Source organism: Thalassophryne amazonica, chromosome 14, assembly GCF_902500255.1.
Source record: "Thalassophryne amazonica chromosome 14, fThaAma1.1, whole genome shotgun sequence".
NCBI lineage: Eukaryota > Metazoa > Chordata > Actinopteri > Batrachoidiformes > Batrachoididae > Thalassophryne > Thalassophryne amazonica.
Genome location: NC_047116.1, coordinates 37,141,144 through 37,165,654, shown reverse-complemented (window position 1 = coordinate 37,165,654; position 24,511 = coordinate 37,141,144). Strand labels below are relative to the sequence as shown.

The 24,511-nt window shown below is 40.7% G+C and overlaps 1 protein-coding gene and 1 long non-coding RNA gene across 2 annotated transcripts in view; one reads left to right on the top strand and one right to left on the bottom strand.

Annotated features, from left to right (window-relative positions):
* LOC117525366 (histone-lysine N-methyltransferase 2D-like) overlaps nucleotides 1–24,511 on the top strand; it is a 114,265-nt gene that overhangs the window by 59,828 nt on the left and 29,926 nt on the right. The gene's annotated exons all lie outside the window — the stretch shown is intronic.
* On the bottom strand, nucleotides 385–15,769 carry LOC117525369. Its single transcript, XR_004565022.1, has 3 exons — nucleotides 15,757–15,769; nucleotides 15,281–15,285; nucleotides 385–462 (listed from the first exon to the last, which is right to left on the bottom strand). It is a non-coding gene; the product is annotated as an uncharacterized LOC117525369 (long non-coding RNA).

Sequence of the window (24,511 nt, the reverse complement as noted above, 5' to 3'; positions counted from 1 at the left end):
GTTTGACCTTTACTTTGGAGACCAAACATTCAACACAGTCAGAACTATTCCATTTATTAATCCTTTTATTCCAAGAATTTGCATCACTTTTTACCAAAATTGAGCAACTTTAACTTTTGACCCCTGTACAAACTGAAACTGATTTGTCACCATTTTTGCTGTTTTTATCCCATAACTCCAGAACACTCAGTCATAGATAGTCCAAACTATACCTTTTTGGAATTGTTATGAGAAATAACAAGAAATAATGTGGTATAGTTTTCAAAATGATAGGACCATTTTTAAATTTTGACCCTTGTGTAATTCTTTATTGACCCCTGTAGCTCATTCATTAGAGGTCAGCTCCAGGATGGCTCCATATCTGAAAAAAAAAAGAAAAAAAAAAGTTAATTTAGAATATGTGTGCCAAATTCCATGCTTTTATCACAAAATGAACAACTGTTTTGCTGTGCCGCCCCATTACTACAGTCACAAGCAGCTCCCACAAGCAGATTTTTGGACTGTTTATTTTGTCATGAATTTGGTGTCAAATTATGACCAACATGCAAAATGATTCCTTTCTGCATCAGGGCACGGTGAGTCAAAACATATTCTACTGTGATTTTTGACATTCTTGAAATTCATCAAGTGTATATTTGGTATTTTTCATAATAAAAAAACAAACAAACAAACAAACAAAAAAAAACTCTTGAGCCCAGAATTTGCTCTGTAGCCTACGTGATCCAGTTATAACTATTGGCCCATTTGTTTGACGTCAAAAATTGGTGTTTTTGTCCCTTTTCAAGACAAAAATGTCGAACTGGATCAAGCAGATATTTCCGCCTCTGAGTCGTTTCAGCTCAGACTCGATTTTCTTCCCTCAGTGGGGACTGAAATCTGTGTAGTGACAGAATTGAGTTGTTTTAGTTGTTCCTAACCTCTGTAACTCTTTCTGATAACCTGTTTCATAAAAGCCTGTAGAATCACACATCTTGTATATATTTGACAAGAAAAATAAGCCCATATAGGCAGTGGTGTGAGATAGGGCATTGAAGCCCTCATGGACAGATGGAATATAATACACTATCTTGTTCTAAAATGTATTTATTATTTAAACAAGTCAGTTTGGTTGGGTCTGTTAAGTAGTTGGTCAGTTTGTAGGTCGTGCATTTGATGAATCACTGAAGTGAATGTAGCCAAAAGATGCAGCTCCATCACCAAAACTGTATTTACTATCACAAATCTCTCATGCTTTTTCCTCTTTCCTCAGCGCGTGTGTTCACTGCTGTTATTTCTGCATATTTCCACTGTGTTTCTCTGACCACTCTCACTTTCTCTCCACAGCACGTGTTGGGGGCCGGACAGGGTAAGATAGTTTTCGTATTCTTCTTTGTCTTTCAGCTGTTCCGTTAGGGGTCGCCACAGCAGATCAGTCATTTCCATCTCACCCTGTCCTCTGTATCTTCCTCTGTCACACCAACCACCTGCATGTCCTCCCTCAGCACATCGATAAACCTCCTCTTTGGCCTCCCTCTTCTCCTCCTGCCTGGTGGCTCCAGCCTCAGCATCCTTCTCCCTATATACCCTGGGTCCCTCCTCTGCACATGTCCAAACCATCTCATGGAGCCTCTCTGACCTTTGTCTCCAAACCGTCCCACCTGAGCTGTCCCTCTGATATGTTCATTCCTAATCTTGTCCATTCTTGTCACTCCCAAAGAGAATCTCAACATCTTCAGCTCTGCCACCTCCAGCTCTGCCTCCTGTCTTTTTGTTAGTGCCACCGTCGTATATACACTATATATGCACAATACGTTTGGACACACTTTCCCATTCATTTGAAAGGGAAAGTGCATTCGAACATTTGACTGGTTGTGTATAGTCCTGCACAATATGACTTATTTAAAAGTATTTTGCCATTAAGGTGCAGTCTCTTTGTATTTTTTGCAAAATTTACTTTGTGTTGAAATCTACTGATTATGTAAAGTACTTCTGTGCCTATAGAAGTAGCAAGCCCTATCTAGGCTCTGTGGGCCATTGGTCCCAGAGGTTATTACCTTTCTTGGTACAATCAAACTAATTCTCAGATTGAGAAATTTGCAAAGCAAAATTATTTGGTGAAGTGAATGGGTCTGGTTAACCAGGCTACTTGTTACTAGCACCAATGGTTTAATTTGCTTCCAAGCAGCAGTATTCATAGCGTGAACCTTGTTCCTACTGAGTTACCTGCTGGCTTTATTTTGTGGTACATCAGAAAAAAAAATTAAAACTAAATTATTGCTGGTAAAGCATTTTCTTAGGGGGCAAAGCTATGATTTTGCATAAGCACATGCACTACTGCTTAACCCTGGAACAGCATGCTGAGTTTAACCGTGTGTTATGTCTTGTCTGTGTTTTAACCCACATGGATCAAAATATTAAGTTGTTCCCAGAAAAAGATTAATTATATGATGATGTAATATTGGGAACCCTTCATTTGAATACAAAGGAATAAAAATTGAAATAGTGCATAAGAAATCTGTTTTTTGGGTTGGTTTTTTTAGGATTAAATTGTAACAAATCCAAAGGCACTGCAGCTTTAGTTCTGTAGCTTTGTTAGAACATGTTAGACCTGCTTCAGACATTCAGCCTTGGTAACTTCGGTTTTCAGATTTCGTACCACCAACAGCATCTGTGAAATTTCACCATAATGTTTCTCACCACATATTGTTTCCCCCAGTATGTCACTTTATTCTCTTTTCACCCAATGTACATAATGATGAAGTCCATTTAACAAAAAAATGTTTTTGTTGCTAACTGCCTGTATTTCTATTCTTTGTTATGAATTACAGGGTCAAGTCATCCAAAAGGTCAGTTTTGCTTGTTCCACCTTTTGTTTGTTTTGAAAACACTGTTGTTTCATGACGTACTTGTGCTGTGAGCACGCCTCACTCCACAAGCAATGACATTTTCCAGACCTTTTACTTACTCTCCAGTTTTAAGTTGTGTGCTTCCATGAGTAAGTTGGTTTGTATAATTTTTATGTAAAGGTCAGAATATATAAGTGTGTGTGTGTGTGTGTGGTGTGTGTGTGTGTGTGTGTGTGTGTGTGTGTGGTGTGTGTGTGTGTGTGTGTGTGTGTGTGTGTGTGTGTGTGTATGTATGGTTCAACTAAAGCATTTAAAATAAAATTCTAATCCAATTACATTTGTTCCACAAATTTGACCGGTCTATCATGTGAGATATTTCAGACCATAAGATATCGCGTTGACGGTGACAAAATATTAGACCGTTTCACATTTGATTTATTACTCTGTGCCCTGACTGGGCACGTTGCTACGCAGATGTCAATAATGGCACTGGCTGTCAGCTGGAGAGAGAAACTGGCAGAGCAATGACATTGCCAAAATGTGTGATTTTAAGATACCATATGAAACTATTGATGCCGATTCTGATACAGAATTACTCAATGCAGTTGAGGAGATGAAGAAATCTGTGGGTCTGCTTACAGAATTTCCAGTTTGACATGAAGAGTCTGTTGCTACAGTAAGCTTCGCCGACCGAATTACTTACAGAAAAATAAACCATGCAAACAATGGATGAGAATGGATGAGAATGGGAATAACCCCCTTTTTGTCTGATGATTTGCGGACATTAATGCTGGATTACGGTCACAAATATCCATTTTACCTTTGTCTGTTTTAAAACTCAAGTTGCAACCGTAAAATCCAGCATTAAATTCTGCAAATCATCAAACACAAAAGGGTTATTCCCAAAGTGACGCAGTACAATACTAGATACCCCAAGAGCACTGACAATAACCAAGTACCTGTAACTGAATGGCTTAAAAAGACTTAAAACACTTAAAAGTGGCTTGTATTTATTGACGTTAGACAAAAAATGCAAAAAAAAAAAAAAAAAAAAAAAATCTAAAATTTTAGACATAACAATTTTAAAATTTTGTATTTTTTGTATATGAAATGGCATAAATAAATTAAAATATGTGAAATACTAAGTGTTCCAGTACTTTTGGAGGGCACTATATATATATATATATATATATATACGTATTTGATCCACTGCCGATTTTGCAAGTTTTCCCATCTACAAAGAATGGAGAGGTCTGTAATTTTTATCTTAGGTACACTTTAACTATGAGAGACCAGAATCTAAAAAAGTAAAAATAAAAATCTGAAATCACATTGTATGATTTTTTAAATAATTAATTTGCATTTTATTGCATGAAATAAGTATTTTGTCACCTACTAACCAGCAAGAATTCCGGCTCTCACAGATCTGTTAGTTTTCTTTAAGAAGCCTCCTATTCTGCACTCTTTACCTGTATTAATTGCACCTGTTTCAAATCGACACCTGTCCACACCACCTCGGTCAATCACACTCCAACCTGTTCACCATGGCAAAGACCAAAGAGCTGTCTATAGACCTGCACAAGGCTGGGATGGACTACAGGACAATAGGCAACCAGCTTGGTGAGAAGACATCAACTGTTATGATTATTTATTAGAAAGTGGAAGAAACACAAGATGACTGTCAGTATTTCTTCGGTCTGGGGCTCCATGCAAGATCTCGCCTCGTGGGGTAAGAATGATTCTGACAAAGCCCAGAACAGGAGGACCTGGTCAATGACCTGAAGAGAGCTGGGGCTACAGTCACAAAGATTACATGAGTAACTCACTACGCTGTCATGGTTTAAAATCCTGCAGGGCAGCAAGGTCTGCTTGCTCAAGCCAGCACATGTCCAGGCCCGTTTGAAGTTCACCAGTGACCATCTGGATGATACAGAGGAGGTATGAGAGAAGGTCATGTGGTCCAGATGAGACCAAAATAGAGCTTTTTGGTATCGACTCCACTCGCCGTGTTTGGAGGATGGGACAACCCCAAGAAAACCATCCCCAACTGTGAAGCATGGGGGTGGAAACATCATTTTTGGGGGTGCTTTTCTGCAAAGGGGACAGGACGACTTCAACCGTATTGAGGGAGGATGGATGGGGTCATGTATTGCAAGATTTTGGCAAACAGCCTCCTTCCCTCAGTAAGAGCATTGAAGAGGGTCGTGGCTGGGTCTTCCAGCATGACAATGACCTGAACACACAGCCAGGGCAACTAAGGTGGGGCTACGTAAGCATTTCAAGTGCTGGAGTGGCCTGGCCAGTCTCCAGACCTGAACTCAATAGAAAATCTTTGGAGGGAGCTTAAACTTGAAACCTGGAAGATCTGTATGGAGGAGTGGACCAAATCCCTGCTGCAGTGTGCAAACTTGGTCAAGAGCTACAGAAAATGTCTGACCTCTGTAATTACAAACAAAGGTTTCTGTACCAAATATTAAGGTCTGTTTTTTTTTTTTTTTTTGTATCAAATGCTTATTTCAATCCTTATTTCATGCAATAAAATGCAAATTATTCATTCATTCATTCATTCATCCATCTTCTACCACTTAGTCCAATTAAGGGTCACGTGGGGGCTGGAGCCTATCCCAGCAGCCATAGAGCGCGAGGCGGGGTACACCCAGGACAGGACGCCAGTCTGTCACAGGGCCACAAACAGACAAACAAACACACCCACACACACACCTACGGACAAATTAAAGATTCCAGTCCACCTAAACAGCATGTCTTTGGATGTGGGAGGAAACCGGAGCACCCGGAGGAAACCCACGCAAACACGGGGAGAACATGCAAACTCCACACAGAAAGGCCACGGGAATTGAACCCACGACCTTCTTGCTGCAAGGCAACAGTGCTAACCACTAATCCACCGTGCTGCCAAAATGCAAATTAATTATTTAAAAATCATACAATGTAATATTCTGTCTCTCACAGTTGAAGTGTACCTATGATTAATATGACGGACCACTCCATTCTTTGAAGGTGGGAAAACCTACAAAAATGGACAGTGAGTAGATCAAATACTTATTTTCCTCACTGTAAATATACTATATATATATATATATATATATATATATATATATATATATATATATATATATATATATATATATATATATATATATATTGTTGCACTTTGTAAATGGAACTGTGTCTGTTAGGTGTACACAGAGATGTTCTCTGCAAACATCAGGTTTTATTTATTCAAAGAAAAATAACATCATACAATTTAGAAGAGAACTCACCAGCCTGCTTCAATAAGTCTGTTAATTTGTGATAAAAGAAAATCGCATCTGTTTTTGATAAGATTTCACAACATACAATATTATTAATCAGCCATTGCTTCATGCATGATTAAAGTCATGTAAAGCCCCGGTCACACAGCACTAACGAAGGACACTGAAGCAAAAAAAGGAAAAAGAAATCTGGACGTAGTTGACTTTCAGAGACATCGTTTAACCGTCGTCCAGCTTCGTTCCTGTCGTTTCGTCAGAATTTTCAAACTGTTAAAAAATGTGAACAAATCCTGACGACAACCTCATTCATTCATTCATTCATTCATTCATTCATCTTCTACCGCTTAGTCCAATTAAGGGTCGCGGGGGGCTGGAGCCTATCCCAGCAGTCATAGGGCGTGAGGCGGGGTACACCCAGGACAGGACGCCAGTCTGTCGCAGGGCCACAAACAGACAAACAAACACAGACACACCCACACACACACACCTACGGACAATTGTAAAGATTCCAATCCACCTAACCCACATGTCTTTGGATGAGAGAGGAAACCGGAGCACCCGGAGGAAACCCACGCAAACACGGGGAGAACATGCAAACTCCACACAGAAAGGCCACGGGAATTGAACCCACAACCTCCTCTCTGTGAGGTAACAGTGCTAACCACTAAGCCACCGTGCTGCCCACGACAGCCTCAATTCATCCGTATTCCATTTTGCTTTCTGTCTTGAAGGTTCCTCATTGTTTGCATAGTTCCATACCATCAGGGTTCCATTTGATTGTTGTCCAACTCCATCCAACCTCCAAAGTCCCACGTCTTGCATGAACGTTGATGATATCTGAAGGGATCAATAACTAAAGATTTGACAAGGTGAACGTGACTCGTCCATGTGTGAGATGGAAAGCAACGTTTTCATACAGAAACAATAGCGTACCTGCAGGTGCTGTGGAGAGCACAGGGTGGCACTCTGTGTGATACCCGCTGTCATGTCATCATGAATGTTTTGATTTTAAGGGTTCCTTCACACATAGTGTGAAGTTTGGACAGCGTTTGGACGAAAATGGCGAAACAGCGCAAAACAGTTTGAAATTAGTGCACCACGAAACATTGCGCCGACGGGCAGGCATGCATGAACCCAGTGCGAAAGTTTGTGCACGCACCAGTGTCTTTCAGGCAGGAACACACAGTGCCAGGTGTGGCACATCGCGCCGCTTATGTGGAGGAAATATAAGAAAGCCAGCCAGTACCTGTAGGACCAAATCATGCCACTTAAGTGGAATACAACCCCAGTTCCAATGAAGATGGGACATTGTGTAAAATGGAAATGAAAACAGAATACAATGATTTGCAAATCCTCTTCAACCTATATTCAATTGAATACACCACAAAGACAAGATATTTAATGTTCAAACTGATAAACTGATTGTTTTTGTGCAAATATTTGCTCATTTTGAAATGGATGCCTGCAACATGTTTCAAAAAAGCTGGGACAGTGGTATGTTTACCACTGTGTTACATCACCTTTCCTTCTAACAACACTCAATAAGCGTTTGGGAACTGAGGACACTAATTTTTGAAGCTTTGTAGGTGGAATTCTTTCCCATTCTTGCTTGATGTACAACTTCAGTTGTTCAACAGTTCGCGGTCTTCGTTGTCGTATTTTGCGCTTCATAATGCGCCACACATTTTCAGTGGGCGACAGGTCTGGACTACAGACAGGACAGTCTAGTACCCGCACTCTTTTACTACGAAGCCATACTGTTGTAACACGTGCAGAATGTGGCTTGGCATTGTCTTGCTGAAATAAGCAGGAACGTCCCTGAAAAAGACATTGCTTGGATGGCAGCATGTGTTGCGCCAAAACCTGGATGTATCTTTCAGCATTGATGGTGCCATCACAGATGTGTTAGTGCCCATGCCATGGGCACTAACACACCCCCATACCATCACAGATGCTGGCTTTTGAACTTAACGCTGGTAACAATCTGGATGGTCTTTTTCCTCTTTTGTCTGGAGGACACGACGTCCATGATTTCCAAAAACAATTTTAAATGTGGACTCATCAGACCACAGCACACTTTTCCACTTTGCATCTGTCCATTTCAAATGAGCTCGGGCCCAGAGAAGGTGGCGGCATTTCTGGATGTTGCTGATGTTTGGCTTTCACTTTGCATGGTAGAGTTTTAACTTGCACTTGTAGATGTAGCGACGAACTGTGTTAACTGACATTGGTTTTCTGAAGTGTTCCTGAGCCCATGCGGTGAGATCCTTTACACAATGATGTCTGTTTTTAATGCAGTGCCGCTTGAGGGATCGAAGGTCACGGCCATTCATTGTTGGTTTTCGGCCTTGCTGCTTACGTGTAGAAAGTTCTCCATATTCTCTGAATCTTCTGATTATATTATGAACTGTAGATGATGGAATCCCTAAATTCCTTGCAATTGAACATTGAGAAACATTGTTCTTAAACTGTTGGACAATTTTTTTTCATGCAGTTGTTCACAAAGTGGTGATCCTCACCCCATCTTTGCTTGTGAATGGCTGAGCCTTTTGGGGATGCTCCTTTTATACCCAATCACAGCATTCACCTGTTTCCAGTTAACCTGTTCACCTGTGGGATGTTCCAAACAGGTGTTCTTTGAGCATTCATCAACTTCCCAGTTTTTCAGTTTTTTGTCCCCCCTGTCCCAGCTGTTTTGAAATGTGTTGCAGGCATCCATTTCAAAACGGGCAAATATTTGCACGAAAACCAAATAAGTTTGAGCATTAAATATCTTGTCTTTGTGGTGTATTCAACTGAATATAGCTTGAAGAGGATTTGCAAAACGTATTGTGTTTTTATTTACATTTCACACAACATCCCAACTTCACTGGAATTGGGGTTGCAAAAAAAAAAAAAAAAACCCAGCCGGTACCTATGGGACCACATCGCACCGCTTATGTGGAAGAAAAAAAAAACATACAAGCTTTGATTGCCAGTCAGAGACTTTACCACTGAGCTACAGAGTTGTTCTTTGAAAACTGTGGGAATCTGCTTCATATCAGGAAGGACATGGAAATATTACTTGTAGTTGAACGTAATAATGGCACATATCAGATTTAAAGACAACACAAATACATTTGACATTGTTTATGTGCGCTAAACTTGATGTAGTCTCTCATCCGATTTGAGGCAAAGTGGGTGAAGGACGTAGCAGGGGGGCCTGCGCCACCCTGTTGCCCTAAAGCGCCAAGGTCGCCATTTGCTTTGCTTTTCTTTTGTTCATTTTAGTTTTCTTTCATTCTTTTATGCGCTCTGCACTCACAGGCTTTTCGGTGATGGGAGAAGTGCCGGCTCATTCGTCCACTTTTTCTCAACGATTTGTGACTTTTTTCCTTCGTTCAGCTCTCGCCGTGTGGCATGTGACTGGGCCTTAAATGAGGTACATGAAGACACAGGAAATGTCCCGTCAGTCCTCTCAGGATCTACACATATTATTATAATTTCTGCAGAAATGTACCACTTTTACAGTTTTTAAAATTGAAACAACAAATCAGGCAGGAAATATATTCATATTTTAAAATGACATGTTTGCATGGAATTTGATTTGTTCATATTGCCTCATTGCCACCTTCTCACTGTCACTGTTATCAATACCATCCTTGACCAGATAGTTTTTTCATTGTGGTTTGTATATTAGTTTGTTACTTTATCGTCAGCATAAAAAAAAGACATCAGAATCAGAAATTCCAAGGCACGGATTCAATGAAATTTCATGAAGAGGTCGGACCTGAGCTAAGGAAAGGTTGATAAAACTTTGACGCAGATTTAGGTCAAGGAGAAGATTATGCTTTTGAGTTTTGATCATTCCAAACTGTGAAACTGGATGCTTACATTCTCCTTTTTCTTTTTCTTTGTGAGAAGATTGTTCCTTTGACTCCTTCTTTGACATTCCTGGATCCTGTTTGTTGATCTTTGATCCTGATTAGTGACTTCTAATCCTCATCCTTGTTCCTAATTACTCATTGTAGGTTCTGACTGTAAACTTTTTTTTAGAATCTTGAGTCTTACCACTGAGCTTTGATGCTGATCACTCATTTTTTTTTATCCAGATCACTAATCTTTCATCTTTAACCCTTCCCGCAGAGGTTATAATTTCATCAACATTTGTCCGTCTGTCTTGATTTGATCCTTTAATCAGGATCAATGAAATCAGGATCAGGGCAGATTCTTTGATTCTTATTTCTGAACTTAGCTCCTGATTTCCTTGATGTTATAATCAGGATCAAATTAATTGGTATCAAAGGAATTAGGATCAAAGGTCAAATATCAAAGGAATAATCTGTCCCATGAATAGGATCAGATGAGTCTTTTAAGCTATTACGTGGTTATTGTCAGTTGCTCTCAGGTTATCCAGTACTGGTACTCAGTCAATTTTACTTTAAATGCCTTAGTTGAACTAAATCACTCAGATGTAGTTACACTGAAGTTACCAGGTTAGTTTTTACTCACTTATCCACAACCACTAAGTTAATTTACAAAGTTACATTACTCAATAAATGTTATAGTGTCTTGAAAGGATTCTGTTTCTATTGGTTTCCAAAGATTAAAGCTACCCTGTGCTTCTTAATCATGAGCTGCTGAAAACATAATCAGCTGTTCCTTGACATGAAGAGGACGTCTCAACCAGATTTCACGAAAATCCATTCATGTCCTATAAAGATATTTTGCTGAATACATGATTGACTCCCAAACAACAAGACATATGTCATCTCCTTGGCGGGGGTGATCATTTTGAAAATAGTTATACTGGGCAAGTTTTGGAGTTTGCTTTTTTTTAGAGATTCAGTAAGCAACCAAGTGGAGCAGGTAGCTCAATGGATAAGAAGCTGGTCTGCCAACATCTCCACCTGTGTTCGCTCCCGGTCGTGCTACCTGTCCCTGTCCTTGGTCAAGACATGTAATCTATGTTGTTTTAGTGCACCCAGCTGTAAAATAGGTACTGGCCTAGTCTGGGAAAGAACCTGCTACACTGAAAAAAGAGAATGTTTGAACCAACTTCAAATTGTTACAATTTGTAAAAACCTGAATGAATTAAGTTGTTTGAACTTAAGTTTGTAAATTAGAGTTGATTTAACTTTCAAATTTAAGTTCAAACAACTTCATTCAGGTTTTTACAAATTGTAACACTTTTTTTTAAGTAGGTTCAAACATTCTCTCTTAAGTTGGTCCCGAACAAAATGGGAGCATCGGAATGGACAACATTTGTATTGTTAATTGTGTCTGTAGCATGGCCCAAGCAGAGGGTCACCCCTCTGAGTCTGGTCTGCTTGAGGTTTCTTCCTCAATATCATCAGAGGGAGTTTTTCCTTACTACTGTCGCCTGTGTGGTTGCTCTCGGGGTTGGTAAGGTTAGACCTTACTTCTGTGAAGCACCTTGAGGCAGCTTTGTTGTGATTTGGCACTATATAATGAAATATATTGAATTAAAATTAAATAAATTGAATTGACTGGTGGGCAGCACGGTGGCTTAGTAGTTAGCACTGTTGCCTCACAGCGAGAAGGTCGTGGGGTTCAATTCCCGTGGCCTTTCTGTGTGGAGTTTGCATGTTCTCCCCATGTTTGCGTGGGTTTCCTCCAGGTGCTCCGGTTTCCTCCCACATCCAAAGACATGTGGGTTAAGTAGATTGGAATCTTTAAATTGTCCGTAGGTGTGGGTGTGTCTGTGTTTGTTTGTCTGTTTGTGGCCCTGCGACAGACTGGCATCTTGTCCTGGGTGTACCCCGCCTCGCGCTCTATTTATTTTATCTTTAAGCTAAGTTTCCACATGTAGTTTCGGTCAGGTAATCTGGCAACACAGTAGACCTCACTGAATCACAGCCTCTGCCGCAGGTCTTTCTTACTCAGTGAGATATAAAGGGTGCGCTCTTGCCCTAACCTGCTAGCTTACAAATGGAGCATGCACATCTGCCGTAACTCTTACTGACTCATGGCATCTTCCTTTTTTAATTTCCCCTATTTTCATTGAACTTTTGTTTGATTCATCTTCAGTCATGCAGCCTGGGGGCCTTTCAGCCTGATCCCACACCCTTGTTTTCTCATTTTTCACATTTATTTATTTATTTTTCTGGGATTTGCTGTGCTCTTGCTTTTAGTCTTTAATTTATTCCGTGGGGTAGCTGAGTCACTCCTTGCACCTCTGCTTGCTCTTTTCCCCTCCACCCTCGCACCGATACAACACACCCTTATTTGTCATCTGTCATACTTATGGATGTTGATGTTTTGCTTACTAGACCAAAAATAATTGGACAAATGGTTGCCAGGCTGTGTTTTTATTGAGGCATCAACAGATGAGCAGTCTGGAGTGGAAGATGCCATAATTTAAAAACTGGGTGAGAGTTACAGACCTCAGTGGCTGTGATTGGAGAGACATACATTGCATACAACAGCTTTTGTCTGTTGCATGTGGTTTAAAGAGGAAGTTGACTATTTTTTTATAACCCTTATTATTTTACAACACTTTCTGCTATCAAGACTTTGAGTGCTGCACTCAACCTTTGCCAAATGTGTCAAAAGAAAGAAATCTTGTTTTCTATAAATTGATAAATGGTAATATCTGTGTGTCAGTAGGGCACCTCTAAAAAAAACAAACTGTATTTATCAGAACCTTAAATTTGCTTATTGTTGTTATTAAAGTCTCCTTACAATGTGTTATGATCAGAGGCAACATATATTGCTGGTGATGAGTTAACTTTCTATCCTGAGTGTGTTACTCTTATTGTATGAAACTTCTTTGTAGATTTTTTTTTTTAAGGGATAAATAAGGGATTTCTCACAAACTAAGGAATTGTCAAAGGGGAATGGAGCACTCAATACTTTTAGGGTTGTTAAAAATAAGTGAACTTGTCCATTATGGTGGAGTGGTACAGAAAAAAGTCATTGTCAAAAAGACAACAAATGAAATCAAAGTGAGTCTAATGTCCCTTGCGGTAACCTTGAGGTGGTATTGGGGGTTGGCAATGCAAATAAAACCAACAATGCCACAAAACACAATGGGTTCAAGTGTTTCACCCCCACAAGTGCTAATTTACCTGGCACACATATACTTTGACATTCGGTGGAGTAACATAGGCTAAATTAATTGTTTCATTTGGTGACATCTAAATGAATTAAGTTGCATGAAATTAAGTTTATAAGTTAGAGTTGATCTAACTTAATAGCTTAAGTTCAAGCAACTTAATTCATTTAGATGAATGAATTAAGTTGTCTAAAATTAAGTTTAGAAGTTAGAGTTAATCTAACTTATTAACGTAAGTTCAAGGAACTTAATTCATTTAAATGTTACCAATTGAAACACCTTTTTAAGTTGGTTCTTTTGTCAGTGTAGTAGTTATTGGGAGGAACACTTTTGTGCTCCAGAATTGAGCCAAGCTTGGTACACATATACTTTAACATACAGACACATAAGGAGTGACATATATTCAAACATGGCTCTTTGGATGAACTCAATTCAATTATGTGCAGGATTTCCATCTAATAAATATATGTAGCCCCAACTCAAATAAAACACATCCATGCAAAATAATGTAATTTAATTTAGTTGGGACTACATATATTTGTTAGATGGAATCTAATGCAATGAGTCAGTTTTTTGAGTGTATCACACAAACAAATGGCTCTTTGGATGAACTCAGTTCAGTTATGGGCAGGATTTCCATCTAATAAATATATGTAGTCTCAATTAAATTAAGTTAAATTATCTTGCATGGATGTGCTTTATTTGAGTTGGGGCTACATATATTTATTACATGGAAATCCTGCCCATAATTGAATTGAGTTCATCCGATGCATCAGTTTTTTGAGTGTAGGCTATTGAGCACTTTAGTAATAATATTCGTAGGTGTAGTTAAGGGGAGAGACACATTTCTACTTATCATCGGCAAGTATATTAAAAGGTTGGTGTCATACTTTTCTATTCTCTTATTTTTCCTTTGAACTTTTTACCTTTTCATTTTTGCAAGTAACAGTACTGTAGTAGTAGTAGGAGTAGTGGTAGTAGTAATACACAGCTGTTTCTTCTTGAGGGAGCCTTAGTCACACCCTAACAGTTCTCTTGAATCCAGGATAGGCAGGAGGTGATAGCGTTGTTTTTGAAGATGAAGTTTCATTTCCGTTTCTAAATCAAACCTGCCCTGGGGTGGATACTCGGCTAGTTATCCATATAGTAATTAAGCGTGTACGTGATGCTGTTATCAAAGTAAACACACTGATACAACTGTGTGGATTAGGTAGGACCCTTAATATTTTCAGTGTATTATATACTCAACAAAAATATAAACGCAACACTTTTGGTTTTGCTCCCATTTTGTATGAGATGAACTCAAAGATCTAAAACTTTTTCCACATACACAATATCAACATTTCCCTCAAATATTGTTCACAAACCAGTCTAAATCTGTGATAGTGAGCACTTCTCCTTTGCTGAGATAATCCATCCCACCTCACAGGTGTGCCATATCAAGATGCTGATTAGACACCATGATTAGTGCACAGGTGTGCCTTAGACTGCCCACAATAAAAGGCCACTCTGAAAGGTGCAGTTTTGTTTTATTGGGGGGGGGATACCAGTCAGTATCTGGTGTGACCACCATTTGCCTCATGCAGTGCAACACATCTCCTTCGCATAGAGTTGATCAGGTTGTCAATTGTGGCCTGTGGAATGTTGGTGCCACTCCTCTTCAATGGCTGAGCGAAGTTGCTGAATATTGGCAGGAACTGGTACACGCTGTCGTATACGCCGGTCCAGAGCATCCCAAACATGCTCAATGGGTGACATGTCCGGTGAGTATGCCGGCCATGCAAGAACTGGGACATTTTCAGCTTCCAAGAATTGTGTACAGATCCTTGCCACATGGGCTGTGCATTATCCCTGCTGCAACATGAGGTGATGTTCTTGGATGTATGGCACAACAATGGGCCTCAGGATCTCGTCACGGTATCTCTGTGCATTCAAAATGTCATCAATAAAATGCGCCTGTGTTCTTCGTCCATAACAAACGTCTGCCCATAGCCTAACCCCACCGCCACCATGGGCCACTCGATCCACACATTGACATCAGAAAACCGCTCACCCACAACCACGCCACACACGCTGTCTGCCATCTCCCTGAACATTGTGAACCTGGATTCATCCGTGAAGAGAACACCTGCTGTCAACGTGCGAACGCCAGCGAATGTGAGCATTTGGCCCACTCAAGGTCGGTTACGACGACCCACCAAAAAACTGGAGTCAGGTCGGAGACCCCGATGAGGACGACGAGCATGCAAGATGAGCTTCCCTGAGATGGTTTCTGACGATTGTGCAGAAATTCTTTGGTTATGCAAACCGATTGTTTCAGCAGCTGTCCGAGTGGCTAGGTCTCAGACGATCTTGGAGGGTGAACATGCTGGATGTGGAGGTCCTGAGCTGGTGTGGTTACACTGGTCTGCGGTTGTGAGGGCTGGTTGGATGTACTGCCAAATTCTCTGAAACGCCTTTGGAGACGGCTTATGGTAGAGAAATGAACATTCAATACACGAGCAACAGCTCTGGTTGACATTCCTGCTGTTAGCATGCCAATTGCACGCTCCCATCAAATCTTGCGACATCTGTGGCATTGTGCTGTGTGATAAAACTGCACCTTTCAGAGTGGCCTTTTATTGTGGGCAGTCTAAGGCACACCTGTGCACTAATCATGGTGTCTAATCAGCATCTTGGTATGGCACACCTGTGTGGTGGGTATGGATTATCTCAGCAAAGGAGAAGTGCTCACTATCACAGATTTAGAACTGGTTTGTGAACAATATTTGAGGGAAATGGTGATATTGTGTATGTGGAAAAAGGTTTAGATCTTTGAGTTCATCTCATACAAAATGGGAGCAAAACCAAAAGTGTTGTTGAGTGGAACTGTTTCAGTTTTTTCTAACAATGAAAAAACCTGTTGATTTCTTTATATTTCCACTGATAAACCTGCTACTGAAACAGTTTCGTGGTCTGACAGTTTTGTTTTAGGGGATTTGATGTGTGCCATGTTCCTGTTTTGGAAGTATTAGTTACCGATCAAGACACCTCATTGGATGCATGCATGCACCACAGGAATTGTGAGGTGTTCTTTGGATGACTTCAACTGCCTAATTTAAAGCACAAACAGGTGTCTAGATTGGTTGGGATGTTTGTTTTGTCTCCAACTAAAAAATTGAGTTCACATGAAACTACAGGACTTGGCTGATTCTGTTTCATTGGGATCACATAATTATGCAGAGCTAGTTTAATTCAGCCTTTGCAAAGGGCGTAAATGTCATGAACACATTCTGTAAACTTAGTGTAAAGAATCTGCTAATACTGTTGTTTTACTTTTTTAATCAACATATTTCATAAATGTCAAGATGAAGACATTTGCTGATGATCACACAATAATAAAAGTATTTTAAAAACCTTAAGAAATGCAACATTTTTCTTATAAATTGCACATGACCACCTAAATTGTGAAACTTTTTTTTTTCCATTTTTTTTTTTTTTATTTTGACAGGAAAATGTTATATTTCTAAAGATGAAAAGTGGTCAAACATTTGAACAGTTATGCTTATGTTTATATATATTTGTTTTACACAACCTGAAATTATGATGAAAATGTAGAGTTTCATATTATTTTTCTCCATCAGCAGATCAAAATAAAATAATTTTGAAAGGAAGTAATGAAATAATGTACTTTTAATATATATATATTTTATAAATATTAGGTATTCAACATCTTATTATTTTAAAACATTTTATGCCCATTCAACTTGTATATTTGCCACAGTACTGTGCATGTGTGTACAAAGTGCCAAAAAAGAGTTTTATTGAATGCCTTGGCGGTGCAGATGTGTTGTTGCATTCAGTCATGCTGAATGTGCTTTGCATTTGCACTTTGCTATGACAAAATGTGAAAACTGCTCAGATCTGTGACAGTGTTGTTGTCATAGTAACTAGGCTCCAGGTGCAGACAGAATTATGATGGGGCTCTGAATGTTGCTAAGCAGCTAATAATGGGATAACTGAGTGAATTAGTATTGCACATGATGTGGCAGACACTTGGCAAGCCTGGCTGCTCAGATGCCATTGATTATTTCAAATGCAAAGTGGATCACTCATTATGTCACATGTGTGACTTCTGAGTATTGCAATTTCTGTATGTGTCATTACTGTGTGTTGTGTTAATGCAAACTGTATAGACTTGTATTCATGTTTGAATTTGACCACAGTTTTTAAAAAAACATACTTGCAGCTCTGATGGACAATTTTTGTTTGTTTGCTTGTTTGTTTTTCTTCAGGGACTCAGCCCGGCTCTTTAGCGGGTATCGTGATTGGTGTGGTTTTGGCTGTGATGGGTGCCATTGCTGTATACGTCGCCTACCAGAGGAAGGCACTGTGCTTCAAAAACAGACAGGGTACTATTTAACTGATGAAATAATAAATAGAATAAATAATGCCAACAGTTGTCCATTCATTGTCATACCTAACCTTGGAACATAGGCGACACTATAGGGTAGTGCTTGATGTGGCTGTACCCCCACCACCTGAAAAAACAAAACAGTAGGCACACCGTAACACCGCCAGTAAATTTATGTTTGCCATTCAAACTATGTTTTTCTTCGTCGCATTCCAATCCTTTTCTCTCTATTGAGAAAATAATCTATATAAAATAAATAAAATATCCATCATCGCTTGCCCACCAGAGAGTCGCTGCAGTGAAAACAGCATAGAGAATCCACATGATGACAAAGTAAATGATGAAGAAGAAGTTATAGACTTCTCTGGTTGTGACTGGAGAAATTGTGCACAGTGCAAGTTTTGTATTTTGCATCACCAGTTATTCAGCTTCATGATGAAGTGGTATCGCACCTTACATACTGCATCTATACTACTACACATAACCTGTATGTCCAATGATTGTACTCCTGCTGCTGCTGTGTGTGTGTGTACTTATTGTACATGTCTATATCAGCATGTTAGTCTTTTTACTGCACATTGTGTGTGTGTGTGTGTACTTATTGTACATGTTTATATCAGTATGTTAGTCTTTTTACTGCACACTGTGTGTGTGTGTGTGTGTGTACTTATTGTACATGTTTTTATCAGTATGTTAGTCTTTTTACTGCACACTGTGTGTGTGTGTGTGTGTGTGTGTTGTGCGCGTTGGTGCGCGCATGGTGGAGTTTACAGCTTGGGTCGTGTCGCACCCCGCTGTTACGGCTGTAGCCCCGTCTCCTCCCGTGCAGCTGGCTCCGAGGCCTGTTGTAGCAGCCCCGGTGGTATTTAGTTTGCACTTTAAGCTGTTTGTTATAACCTGCTGTCGTTTACAGCAGTGTGTATTGGTTTTTACTCTGTTACCACAGGGATTTTCTTATTTGGCACTTTGGCTCCCTCTGTTGGTGACAGAGTCACATTACCGTCTAGGTTCAAAGGATGGAAAATACGTTTTTCCATTATTTGCACTTGACGATGTAGGCCAATGTTAGTTTTTTTTTATTGGTCTATTATCTGTTTCTTGTTTTAGTATGTGGTGTTTTTATCAGGGGTTAATTTGTTGTTTTTGTGGATTATAGCACTGTCAGTGGTCTGGTGGAGTTGAAATGCAGGCTGTCTGGAGCATAGTTTGACCCAGGTGACTTTATGTTTGTCTGTTGGTCTTTCTTTTTTATTTCTTTTGGTTTCACCTCCCAGGGTTTGATGGGACGGTCCTCTGGGGGGATGGGGGGGTAATTGGGTTGTTTGTTCTTTTTTTTTTGTTTTTGTTGTTCCCTCTCTTCTCCTCTGGCTCCAGCCGTGTGAGCCTTACGTTGTCGGCGTTGCTGGAGTGGTGCAGTTTGGTTATGCTGGGCGTTTCCCGGGTAACCTCTGCGCCCGGGAGGGGGGGGGGGGTTTGGGGTATTTTTTTTTTTTTTACTTCCCTGTCTTCTCCTCTGGCCCCAGCCGTGTGAGCCGTAGGTTGTCGGCGTTGCTAGGGTGGTGCAGTTTGGTTGTGCTGGGCGTTTCCCAGGTAACCTCTGCATCTGGGAGGGGGGGGTTCGGGGTGTTTTTTTTTGTTGATTCCCTGTTCCACCTCCGGCTTCAGCGCGCCTTTGAGCCGTATGCCATCGGCGTAGTTGAGGTTTGGGGCAGTGGAATATGCCCGCAGCTGGTGGCTGGTTTAAAAGTCGGAGGGGTGGCGCCGTCTTGTGCCGTACGCCATTACCGCTGTTCCACTCCTCCTGGTTGCCTTTTGGGGTACAGTCGTGGTTGGTGACACTGGACGTACTTCCAGTTTCCACTGCGCTGAGGGGGTGGGGTTGTTGTTTTGTTTGTATGTTTTTTTTTTTCTTTTTCCCCCAGTTTCCGCCCTCAGGGTGTGACTGTGGTGTCCTCTGGGGGGGCCGTAGACGGCCGGGGCTGGGTCTGTTAGTCATGAGGGGGGGCGTCTCCTGGGGTTTGATGGAACGGTCCTCTGGGTGGCGCTGGGAGTCCCTGTGGGTGACTTTGGATCCCAGAGGGACCTCGGCTGTGGTTATTACTCCTGGAGCTGGCGGGATGTCCTCTAGGGGGTGTTGGTCCCTACATGTCGTCCGGGGGGTGTGTGTGGGTGTCTTAGAGTTTTTTTGTTTGCAAGCTTAAGTTTGGGTTGTGTTTTTTTTTTTCCTCTTCCCGGGGTTTGATGGGGCGGTCCTCTGGGTAGGGGGGGTTGGTATGGTTGTTTGTGTTGTCTTTTTTTCTTTTTTTTTTGTCTTATGACTAAGCAGACTTTAACACACATCGGAAGAAGGCTGAGTGCACAGGTTCAAGAACTCCTGGCCAAAATTATGCAAAGTGAACAACTAAAGTAAGAGTCGACAGGAATGAACGCAAAGATGCAGTCAGAGGTGGAGACTCTAACAGGTTTGCTAAATGAAACAGAGGGCAAGACCATTAAAGTCAACAAAGGATATCTCTGCACTGGAGTGTCAGCTGTGGAGCAGTCTGCTGCAGACAGGCTCAGGGTGAGAAAGGATGAGCTCCAGGATGAGAGTGATAGTCTCGGCACAAAGTTCCCTGTTGACAGAGAAGAAGCGGCTGGAAGCGTGCATTATCCAGCTAAAGGAAGAACTAGAGAAGCTCAACATTGAGATGATCAGTGACTGCATGAAGAAATTAACATTGCAGGTTGAGCAGCTGATGATGGAGCTGTCGTCAGAGCACAGTAACGCACAGCTCCTGGAGACGGGCCTTTCCCAGCTGGATCGTCAGCACAAGGAGCTGAAACTGAAGCTGCAGGAGGTGTTTTTTGTTCCCAGCCAACATTCCAGCCATGGTCCCTGGAGGGGGCTTTGTTTTTTCTGGCCCAGGTCCATGCGGTCGCCGGGAGGCTTCCTGTGAGGGTGGGGTACTGTTGTGGGGGCTGTGTGTTGGTTGGCTTGGTTTTTGTTTTCTATTTCTCCCACCAGGTGGTATGCATTCAGGACTGAGTGGCTGAGCATTAGGACCTCACCCTGAACACCTGAGGCTTGTTTTCACGTGCAGGTCATCAGGACTCACAGCTGTGGTGTATTTTGTCTTGATCAGAGATTGCTGCATTTAAACCTTGAATGCACAGTGTGTGATTGCCAGAGACTCGACCTTGTGAGCAGACGTGTGAGATCGACGTCAGGAGAACAATCTCACCATCACGGACGCAGAGACCACTCCAGGTTTGACGCCAGTCTGTAAAGGAGGATTGGGTGAGGTCTCATGCTCTTCAGCACACTTCCTGAGGTAATTTGGTTTTGGTGACTCTTATGAAGTAATGACAGTGGATTTGGTGTCCCTCACACCTTGTGTTGGTGAGCTGTCACGTTATGCTAATTGTCTAATCAGCTTCTGCTGCAGTGGTGATTTGAACTGAGTTGTTCCGTGCCTGCAGGGTGAGAAGCTGATGTATAGATTTAAGCCAGGAAGTGTTTGCTGATTGCGTGCACCTTTGAGTTGTGTCTATCTGTGTGGAGTTGGACTCACCTCATGTTTTCTTCTTCACAGACTTGGTTTGTCGCAGCCACCTGGGGTCGGCGGGGTCCCTGGGTCCGAACTGCTGTGGCTTCGGACCGTTTGCGCTGTTGAGAGCGCGCCGTGTTTCCACCTCACCAGACCGCGGACGTTTTAGTTGTTTAGCACTTCACCCACTGTTATGTTTATTAAATTCTGTTATCTTTTGAACCGTGCTCTACTTATTTTATGCTGGGTCCTTTCAAACGCTGGATCGGTGCTCCACCGCGTCCGAAACATAACAATGTTAGTCTTTTTACTGCACACAGTGTGTACTTATTGTACATGTCTGTATCAGTATGTTAGTCTTTTTACTGCACACTGTGTGTGTACTTATTGTACATGTCTGTATCAGTATGTTAGTCTTTTTACTGCACACTGTGTGTGTACTTATTGTACATGTCTGTATCAGTATGTTAGTCTTTTTACTGCACACTGTGTGTGTTTGTGTACTTATTGTACATGTCTATATCAGTATGTTAGTCTTTTTACTGCACACTGTGTGTGTGTGTACTTATTGTACATGTCTATATCAGTATGTTAGTCTTTTTACTGCACACTGTGTGTGTGTGTGTGTGCGTACTTATTGTACATGTTTATATCAGTATGTTAGTCTTTTTACTGCACACTGTGTGTGTGTACTTATTGTACATGTCTATATCAGTATGTTAGTCTTTTTACTGCACACTGTGTGTGTTGTGGTGTGCGTACTTATTGTACATGTTTATATCAGTATGTTAGTCTTTTTACTGCACACTGTGTGTGTGTGTGTGTGTGTACTTATTGTACATGTCTATATCAGTATGTTAGTCTTTTTACTGCACACTGTGTGTGTGTGTGTGTGTGCGTACCATGAATATGGCTTTTTAACACCCTTCAGAAACTACAACATTTATCATTTATAGGTATATGATAAAATCGTTATCAAGTTGTTCACCAATGAATATGGCTTTTTACACCCTTCAGAAAACCGTACAACATTTATCATTTATAGGTATATGATAAAATCGTTATCAAGTTGTTCACCAATGAATATGGCTTTTTACACCCTTCAGAAAACCGTACAACATTTATCATTTATAGGTATATGATAAAATCGTTATCAAGTTGTTCACCAATGAATATGGCTTTTTACACCCTTCAGAAAACCATACAACATTTATCATTTATAGGTATATGATAAAATCGTTATCAAGTTGTTCACCAATGAATATGGCTTTATACACCCTGAAGAAAACCATAGTGTATGGTTTTCTTCAGGGTGTATAAAGCCATATTCATTGGTGAACAACTTGATAACGATTTTATCATATACAGTGGTCCCTCATTTATCGCGGGAGTTACGTTCTAAAATAACCCGCGATAGACGAAATCCGCGAAGTAGTCAGCGTTATTTTTACAATTATTATAGATGTTTTAAGGTTGTAAAACCCCTCACTACACACTTTATACACTTTCTCAAATAATAATTTCTCTGATAATATTTGAGTGCCTTCCGTGCATGCATTTTTTACTAGATTCTTTTCCTCGTGCATGATGACCGGTGATGCTATTTTCATAGTTTACAACCAGTGAGTCAAACCGGTGTCGCAGACCAAACGGTCGCCCCTAAAAATTGGTCTGCCCTATTGGTTAGCCTATTATGTGAGGCCCTTCTGTTTGTTTGTACTTGTCTGTCTATGGTTATATCTTCAAAATGCAAAGAATAATTTTAGACAAACTTGAGGGTTAAATTCAGCAAACTCTCATCTTGTGTCAAGGTCAAATGTTAAGGTTAAGTCCAAGGTCATTGCCCTCTTTATGTGGTGATAACTTCTAAACTACTGCAACAAGCAATGTCATTCATACGTGGTGGATAAACCAGTGAACTAGTGCACTGTCCTCTTGCAACACAGCTAATGACAAGGTCGCAGGTTACACGTCACCAGAAGTCATCATCTAAAATGCATTCACAACCATATCTCAGGAACTAGAATATGTATTGAAATTTGATTTTCTACATTGTCTTCTGCTCTCCTGGGGCTATATATCAGAACTCTGATGTTAGTGATATCACGAGAAATTGCAGTCATCTGGCTGCCCTGTTGGTGTCTGTATGGGCCCTGAAAAAAACGTAACGGTCAGTTCATATGCAAATCAAAAGGTCAACCTGTTGACTGTGACTGTGCTGGTATGAAGGAAAGGAAAGGAAGATGGCTGAGGAAAGAGTGGATGGAGAGGAAAATGCAGAAAGGTGACAGAAACAGAGAAGATGATGAGGTCACAAAAAAGAAAAATTGGAAAAAGGGCACAAAAGGAAAAAATAGTAGTAATTCAGTCATAATGTAAAATAAGCACACGCTGTGTGAAAGAGAATATCGTGGGTAAAAACTCCAGTTTCCAGCGTGGTTCCTGTTTATAAAATGGTTCGTGTTACACAACATTCATGTGCTATGTGACAAATGCACACACACCATGATTTTAATGTGTTTTTTTTCTCAAACATTTCTTCATATAAAAGAAGTCACTGTGTATGTTTGCCCCTGAGGATCCATCAGCTGTGAAATAAGTCACTGCGTTGTCCTGCCCAACCGAAAACCGGGTTAATACACTGAGCATGGCATTGCGCGAACCACTTGGGTTTTCCCATGATGAATGTCGTGCTGAAATGTAATATACTTTTCCTGACAGATGATATCCTGTTATTTAATTCAGCACTCAGTTCGCACGATCGCTGCCGCACCCTCTGCTGCTAATCATTTTATTGAGGACACTTCTGGAGGGCTGATACTTTGGGGTCTTTTACAAACTGAGCTGTTTACAGGATGTTTCTTATTATCGTTGAATTCTGTCACGTCACAGCAGTGTGGTATAGACTGTTAGGAGCTCTGCTTCAAAATGTCATTTTAAAGAAAACATCTGTGTGATATCCCTCTGGGACAGGACAACATAAACAGAATTTTCTTACAGGCAAATATGTTTATGATACCTGTCACTAATGACGATTAATTGTTTGCAGTTTCTGCTGTAGACAATTCTCTACAGACGGAAATGGGACAAACTGTTGGCGCTCCAGGTTAGTAAATGCATGTTTTATATTCATATTCAGATTCTGTTTTAACTTCCATTAAGAAAAAAAAAATCAGGTTGTTACTGTGTGGTTAATCTATCTCTCAAAAACTATGCAAGGAAGTGACTCATGAGGGAAGCCACCAAAACACGTACAACTGTGAAGGAGTCAGAGCTTCATGGTGGCTTGGAAAAAAAGAAGTATTTCTCATGTTGAATGAAAAGTAGCCTGAAAAGCAATGATTTGTATGAACAATAATCCTCGTGTTTCGTTTGTTTGAGTATTTATTGGCTATGAAAATGAAGGCACTATGAATACAAATGGCTGTAATGCC